This window comes from Gigantopelta aegis, chromosome 2 (genome assembly GCF_016097555.1).
Source record: "Gigantopelta aegis isolate Gae_Host chromosome 2, Gae_host_genome, whole genome shotgun sequence".
Taxonomy (NCBI): Eukaryota; Metazoa; Mollusca; class Gastropoda; order Neomphalida; family Peltospiridae; genus Gigantopelta; species Gigantopelta aegis.
The window spans coordinates 18,512,005-18,521,039 of NC_054700.1; positions in this window are offsets into that span (position 1 = coordinate 18,512,005).

The following is a 9,035-nucleotide window of genomic DNA, read 5'->3' on the forward strand; positions in this document are numbered from 1 at the left end:
AGCTGCTCTAAAGGGGGAATTGAGAGTATTCTTTTCAGCTTGAGAAGAGTGAGGCAGGGAGACAGACACAGGCGGAAAGAGAGAGAGAGAGAGAGAGAGAGAGAGAGAGAGAGAGAGAGAGAGAGAGAGAGAGAGAGAGAGAGAGAGAGAGAGAGAGAGAGAGAGAGTGTGTGTGTGTGTGTGTGTGTGTGTGTGTGTGTGTGTGTGTGTGAGAATGGATGACCCAGGGAATAGGTTAGAGAGGACCAAGGGCATAGGGACACATGCAACTCCATAAAATTGGCATTTTAAAAAATGTAAACAAATTGTTAAAAAGAGTGGGAACTGGTCACCCGGTCCCTAGCCCTGAATCCGCCCTGGCTCAGAGAGGCGGAGGGAGAGAAAGAAAGAGGGGTAGAGGGAGAGAACGAAAGAGGGGTAGAGGGAGAGAAAGAAAGAAAGAGAGAGAGATCGATAGTGTGTGTGTGTGTTTGTGTGTGTGTGTGTGTACAGTACTGGGCCCATATTTTCGAAGCTATCTTAGCGCTACGAAATCGTGAAACCATCGTAGGGTGTGACGTCACTACAGCACATAGTCATAGCTTACGATAATTTTACGATTTCGTAGGTTAAGATTGCATCAAAAATATGGGCCATGAGTAGTATTTATACAATAAAACAAATGGTAAGGAAATTAAATGTATAAAAAAAAACCAAAGAAACATGTTCGTGTAACGATGCCATAACATGCTGTTCACAGTATTGAAAAACAGAAATGTAAACAGAACGCCGTCGAGAACTATTTACGTCCTCTTAGGAAGACGAAACAAATATGGATATTTACTGACTCAAATTACAATAATTGTACGCTATTATTTAGATAATATGGTCTTTGCAAGCAGATGAGGAGCGGGGTGTTTTTCATTGGTTACTTGTTAGATAGCCTAAGGTACGAGAAATCGTAGCATCTTTAACTCAGTGGATCTATTGGATTATCCTCTTCCCAAGACGTACTCCACGACTGGCATATAAAATGTCGCCGGCTGTGTTCTGCACACTCTGCTGTATGTTGGGAAATGTACACAAATCACATTACGGCTAATAAAACATGATCCCTGACACAGGAGATATCTTGTGTCCATAAAAAAGAAAGAAAGTTTGTTTTGTTTAACGACACCACTAGAGTACATTGGTATATTAATCATCGGCTATTGGATGTCAAACATTCGGTAATTTTGACATATAGTCTTAGAGAGGAAACCAGATACGTTTTTTTTTTCATTAGTAGCTAGGGATATTTTATTATGCACCATCCCACAGACAGGCTAGCACATACCACGGCTTTTGATATACCAGTCGTGGTTCACTGTCTGGAACGAGAAATAGCCCAATGGGTCCACCAACGGTCATCCATCTCAAACCGACCGCGCATCAAGCCAGCGCTTCACCACTGGGCTACGTCCCGCCCCTCTTGTGTCCAAGACAGACGTACTTGAAAACGGCTTACTCTCAGTAACACGTTAATTCTTTATATATACCCTTAGGGCCTACGTTACGTTACCTTAATTTGGTTTATTATACCTTATCTTGCCCTGTCCTACCCTGCCCTGCTCTACCTTGCAAATACCGGTCCTGCTTAAAACTGCTTAAATACAGCTTAATCCGTTTAGCACTTTAACATTTTACATACCATCACGTTACGTTACATTGCCTAACCGTATCGTACTTTACTCTGCCCGGTCGACCCCTACCTACTCTGCCCGGCTCTGCCCCGCCCAATCTTAATCAGCAGTAGCGAATGAAAATTATTCCCCCATTGTTTACGCCAAGTGTTATAATACGCCGAATTTAAGAACGGACAGAAAAAAAGGAGAAAGTTTTGTTTAAGAATCTTCACTCCAGGACATGTGTCTAACATAATATGTTGAGAGACAGACACATCTCGCTCCTCAGCCAGAAAGAGAGAGAGAGAGAGAGAGAGAGAGAGAGAGAGAGAGAGAGAGAGAGAGAGAGAGAGAGAGAGAGAGAGAGAGAGAGAGAGAGAGAGAGAGAGAGAGAGAGAGTGTGTGTGTGTGTGTGTGTGTGTGTGTGTGTGTGAGAATGGATGACCCAGGGAATAGGTTAGAGAGGACCAAGGGCATAGGGACACATGCAACTCCATAAAATTGGCATTTTAAAAAATGTAAACAAATTGTTAAAAAGAGTGGGAACTGGTCACCCGGTCCCTAGCCCTGAATCCGCCCTGGCTCAGAGAGGCGGAGGGAGAGAAAGAAAGAGGGGTAGAGGGAGAGAACGAAAGAGGGGTAGAGGGAGGGAGAGAAAGAAAGAAAGAGAGAGAGAGAGATAGTGTGTGTGTGTGTGTTTGTGTGTGTGTGTGTGTACAGTACTGGGCCCATATTTTCGAAGCTATCTTAGCGCTACGAAATCGTGAAACCATCGTAGGGTGTGACGTCACTACAGCACATAGTCATAGCTTACGATAATTTTACGATTTCGTAGGTTAAGATTGCATCAAAAATATGGGCCATGAGTAGTATTTATACAATAAAACAAATGGTAAGGAAATTAAATGTATAAAAAAACCCCAAAGAAACATGTTCGTGTAACGATGCCATAACATGCTGTTCACAGTATTGAAAAACAGAAATGTAAACAGAACGCCGTCGAGAACTATTTACGTCCTCTTAGGAAGACGAAACAAATATGGATATTTACTGACTCAAATTACAATAATTGTACGCTATTATTTAGATAATATGGTCTTTGCAAGCAGATGAGGAGCGGGGTGTTTTTCATTGGTTACTTGTTAGATAGCCTAAGGTACGAGAAATCGTAGCATCTTTAACTCAGTGGATCTATTGGATTATCCTCTTCCCAAGACGTACTCCACGACTGGCATATAAAATGTCGCCGGCTGTGTTCTGCACACTCTGCTGTATGTTGGAAATTGTACACAAATCACATTACGGCTAATAAAACATGATCCCTGACACAGGAGATATCTTGTGTCCATAAAAAAGAAAGAAAGTTTGTTTTGTTTAACGACACCACTAGAGTACATTGGTATATTAATCATCGGCTATTGGATGTCAAACATTCGGTAATTTTGACATATAGTCTTAGAGAGGAAACCAGATACGTTTTTTTTTTCATTAGTAGCTAGGGATATTTTATTATGCACCATCCCACAGACAGGCTAGCACATACCACGGCTTTTGATATACCAGTCGTGGTTCACTGTCTGGAACGAGAAATAGCCCAATGGGTCCACCAACGGTCATCCATCTCAAACCGACCGCGCATCAAGCCAGCGCTTCACCACTGGGCTACGTCCCGCCCCTCTTGTGTCCAAGACAGACGTACTTGAAAACGGCTTACTCTCAGTAACACGTTAATTCTTTATATATACCCTTAGGGCCTACGTTACGTTACCTTAATTTGGTTTATTATACCTTATCTTGCCCTGTCCTACCCTGCCCTGCTCTACCTTGCAAATACCGGTCCTGCTTAAAACTGCTTAAATACAGCTTAATCCGTTTAGCACTTTAACATTTTACATACCATCACGTTACGTTACATTGCCTAACCGTATCGTACTTTACTCTGCCCGGTCGACCCCTACCTACTCTGCCCGGCTCTGCCCCGCCCAATCTTAATCAGCAGTAGCGAATGAAAATTATTCCCCCATTGTTTACGCCAAGTGTTATAATACGCCGAATTTAAGAACGGACAGAAAAAAAGGAGAAAGTTTTGTTTAAGAATCTTCACTCCAGGACATGTGTCTAACATAATATGTTGAGAGACAGACACATCTCGCTCCTCAGCCAGAAAGAGAGAGAGAGAGAGAGAGAGAGAGAGAGAGAGAGAGAGAGAGAGAGAGAGAGAGAGAGAGAGAGAGAGAGAGAGAGAGAGAGGGAGGAAGGAAATGTTTTATTTAAGAACGCACTCAATACATTTTATTTACGGTTATATGGCGTCAGAATTATTGAGAGAGAAAACCCGCTGTCGCCACTTCATGGGCTACTCTTTTTGATTAGCAGCAAGGGATCTTTTATATTCACCATCCCACAGAGCGGATAGCACATAGCACGGCCTTTGATATACCAGTCGTGGTGCACTGGTTGGAGCGAGAAATAGCCCAATGTGTCCACCGACGCGGATCGATCCCAAACCGACCGCGCATCGAGCGTGCGCTGCACCACTGGGCTACGCCCCGCTCCTCGTTAGAGAGACACTATCTCACCGGGAAGTTCGAAGTGCATCCAACGTTTCATAGCACAGTTATTACTACAACCAGTCTTTTCATTGGTGATAAATGTGACTGTGTTTGTTGTAATAAAATGGTTCATCTTGTCAGTATATTCCTGTAACCGGCCTCGGTGGCGTAGTTAAGCCATCGGACTACAGGCTGGTAGGTACAGTGTTCGCAGCCCGGCACCGGCTCCAACCCAGAGCGAGTTCTTAAGGGCTCAGTGGGTAGGTGTAAGACCACTACACCCTCTTCTCTGTCATTAACCACTAACCAACAAGCAACTAACCCATTGTTCTGGACAGACAGCCGAGACGGCTGAGGTGTGTGCCCAGGACGGCGTGCTTGCACTATAAGCACGAAAATAAGTTGAAATGAATGAATGAATATTCGTGTAATTTAATTTGAATTAGTATCAATCATCATCATTTCCTGTCATGCCTAATGGCATTTAGGGCAGCGACGAAGTTCCTCGATGCCAGTCTATCCCCCAACTGTGTCCATTCTCCTTCATCTCTATTTACCGGCCTCGGTGGGGTAGTGGTTAGGCCATCGGTCTACAGGCTGGTAGGTACTGGGTTTGGATCCCAGTCGAGGCATGGGATTTTTAATCCAGATTCCGACTCCAAACCCTGAATGAGTGCTCCGCAAGGCTCAATGGGTAGGTGTAAACCACTTGCACCGACCAGTGATCCATAACTGGTTCAACTAAAGCCATGGTTTGTGCTATCCTGCCTGTGGGAAGCGCAAATAAAAGATCCCTTGCTGCTAATCGGAAAGAGTAGCCCATGTAGTGGCGACAGCGGGTTTCTTGTCAAACTGTGTGGCCCTTAACCATATGTCTGAGGCCATATAACCGTAAATAAAATGTGTTGAGTGCGTCGTTAAATAAAACATTTCTTTCTTTCTTTCTCTCCATGACTGGTATACTGCCATCTACTCGGTAGAAGGAAAAATAAATGATTTGTTGTGGCACCATTTAGTAGAGCGATCCAAACTAATTTTCGTTAGATATACACGTAATAATGTTTAAACATCGTTTTCTTTCTCTAGCTGGCTGGATCTACAAAGTATAGACCACGACTAGATGACACGCAAGCTAGTCTGCTACATTTGTCATCATCTCAGTTTGGGGGGGGGGGGGGGGGGGGGGGGGGGGGGAGGTGGGACGTAGCCCAGTGGTAAAGCGCTTGCTTGATGCGCGGTCAGTTTGGGATCAATCCCCGTCGGTGGGCCCATGGGCTATTTCTCGTTCCAGCCAGTGCACCATGACTGGTATATTAAAGGCCGTGGTATGTGCTATCCTGTCTGCGGGATGGTGCATATAAAAGATCCCTTGCTACTAATGGAAAAATGTAGCGGGTTTCCGCTATGACTATGTAAGAGTTAGCAAATGTTTTACATCCAATAGCCGATGATTAATAAATCAATGGGATCTAGTGGTGTCGTTAAACAAAACAATTTTTTTTTCTCATCTCAGTTTGAAACAGTTGACGACAGATATATCGGACTAAAATCAAGTTTAAAATGAAAGTTAAAGCTTGTATTGTTTAACGACACCTCTAGAGCACATTGATTTATTAATCAACGGCTATTGGATGTCAAACATTTGGTAATTCTGACAAGTAGTCTTAGAGAGAAAACTAGCTCGGGTGTTCCTAGCCCTGCCCAGTTTATCGAAACCAATGTAATTTTGACTTAAATAGTCTCAGAGAGGAAACCCGCTACATTTGTCCATTAGTAGCAAGGGATGTTTTATATGCACCATACCATAGGCAGGATAGCACATACCGCGGCCTTTGTTACACCAGTTATGGAGCACTGGCTTGAACGATGACATCAGGCGAGTGCTTTACCACTTTGATACGTCCCCCCCCCCCCCCCCCCCCACCCCCGTCAACAAGTTAAAGGGACATTCCTGAGTTTGCTGCATTGTAAGATGTTTCCGACTAATAAAATATTTCTACGATTAAACTTGCATATTAAATATATTTTCTTGTTTAGAATATCAGTGTCTGTACATTCAATGTGTTTCTGGTCGTATTAATATTTGTAAAAAGGCCAAACTGGATTTTGTCTTCAAATAATTTTGTACGTACGAAAAAACTAAACATTTTAGGAAATAAGATAAAATGTAACCTAATACAAATATTAGAACGATCAGAAACACGTTTAATATACAACCACTAACATTTTATGCAGAAAAATATATTTGATATTTAATTACAATCGTTAAAAAGTTGATAACATCTTAAAAAGTGCAGAAAACTCAGGAATGTCCCTTTAAAAATAAATGCTATGACATAATATTTACATAATACATTATACACATTGCGTAAATCAATTATATGATTCTAGACAAAGGCAACAAAGGCACGTCTTTCAACCTTCATCATACACTCCCTTAAGTTAGTACTAAACCAAATAACTTCCGACTGGGTCAAAGTTCGAGGTGCACGAAACATTTGATAGAGAAGTCCTGTGATTGGTGATAAGTGTGAGTATGTTTTATCTCGGCAAAAAACCCACAAAAAAACGAAAACAATGTATACAATTTTATTTCATCTAGTACCACTGTGTCAAGTAGCCTTATGCTTGAGACATGTATGGGGTACCTGTAAAAAAGAAGTACTCAAATTTTGTGCGGAACTAAGATAGTCGTAGACGCTACCCGTCATCTCTGAAATGAGCAGCTTAACCCACAATGTTTTCTGATTCACTTTAAGGGTGAAGGTTGGTAGTATTTATATTCGTAGTATTTATGTCGACTGATACGCAATCTAATTAAAATTAGCTCCACAATTACATGTGGATCTAACACCAGCCAGTTGGAGCTCATGTCCACCAATCAAAACCTTACTTGCAGAATCCTGCCAGTGATTTAAAACTAACAACACTGCGTAGTCCCCAATGTCCAGGTAACCTTTCGTCTGTAAATAATAATTTAAATATTGACCAATCACACTTCGCCTTTTATAACGTTATTTGGGAGCATACAAATTCTAAAAATATCGGGCGAGTCTATTTTAGTGGCCGCAGTACAGCGAACCATACCAATACGTACGGGGTGGGTTATCAGTCTTCAATTTTACATTAAAAATTATTTATTTATTTATAAAAAACCCCAACTAAATCAGTCTTCAGTTTTACATTACAAATTATTTATTTTATAAAATAAAACATGTTTTAAGGCATTCGTAATTCACACGAAACATATCGTATACCCTCAGGATAATTCGGAATGTTTTCAAATTATTTTTAAATCACTGGCAGGATTCTGCAAGTAAGGTTTTGATTGGTGGACATGAGCTCCAACTGGCTGGTGTTAGATCCACATGTAATTGTGGAGCTAATTTTAATTAGATTGATTGATACGCTGCAAATAGGAGTTTTAGTCACATATGTTACTATTGTCGTCTATGGGATTTTATTTGGTAGTATACACCCTTAGAGTTCGCTCCACGAGGAATGCGCTTATGCTGAGCAATGATACTATACTTAGTAATGTTCCGAACAAAAGAAAGAAAGAAATGTTTTATTTAACGACGCACTCAACGCATTTTATTTACGGTTATATGGCGTCAGACATATGGTTAAGGACCACACAGATTTTGAGAGGAAACCCGCTGTCGCCACTACATGGGCTACTCTTTCCGATTAGCAGCAAGGGATTTTTTATTTGTGCTTCCCACAGGCAGGATAGCACAAACCATGGCCTTTGTTGAACCAGTTATGGATCACTGGTCGGTGCAAGTAGTTTACACCTACCCATTGAGCCTTGCGGAGCACTCACTCAGGGTTTGGAGTCGGTATCTGGATTAAAAATCCCATGCCTCGACTGGGATCCGAACCCAGTACCTACCAGCCTGGAGACCGATGGCCTAACCACGACGCCACCGAGGCCGGTGAATATTCCGAACATAACACAAAGCAATCGAAACCTCGGATGCTTGCTATAGACAAGGAACATCAATATGAGTATAGTTTAACATTAAATTATGGTTATTAAAACTAGGGATGGGACGATTAACCGCGGTTTACAAAAATCGCGGTTTTAGGCCCCACGGTGTACCGTTTTCCAATTTACGAACAGCGGTTCATTTCGATTTAAATTTTTAATTGTTTAATGGTACATGTAAAAACGTTTCCGCACCTTGCTGGTAATCCCAATGACCGCTAAAGTATTTAAAACAAGTAATACATGCTAAATTATATGCATGCTGGGTTGCAAATCATTTTGATTTCGTTTTATTAAATATGGTCGTAAGACGGATAATAACTGACGAAACGCATCCTAGTATTTTTTTTATGGCAGGCCAACAGGCTGGTAGGTACTTTCTATATCTTTAGATACCGACTCCAAAAATATCCGCAAGGCTCAATTTTCATCAGTGAAAATTTAATATACAGTATAAGATCCCTTTGCCTGTTTAAGTAGCCTATGTGGCGACCGTACAATTGCAATGTTTGTATACTTATCCAGGCCCGTACGCAGCGGGGGGGGGGGGTTGGGGGTGGGGTGCGTGCGAGGGTGCGTACGCACCCCCCCCATAGTCTGCCGAGGACCGTCCGTGGATGTGTAAAAAATAAATTTGACATCTTTTGAGACAAAGAAACATTTCAAATTTACTTCCCAGAATGCAGGAAAATACATCTCCTGCATTCTAGATTACGCACCCACCAACGATTACGCACCCCCCCCCCCCCCCCCAATAATTTTCTACGTACGGGCCTGCTTACAAATGCTATTTTGTTAATTTGAGCCACTTAAAAATATTCGAGAGTATCGGAGTTTTCAGAAGGAACG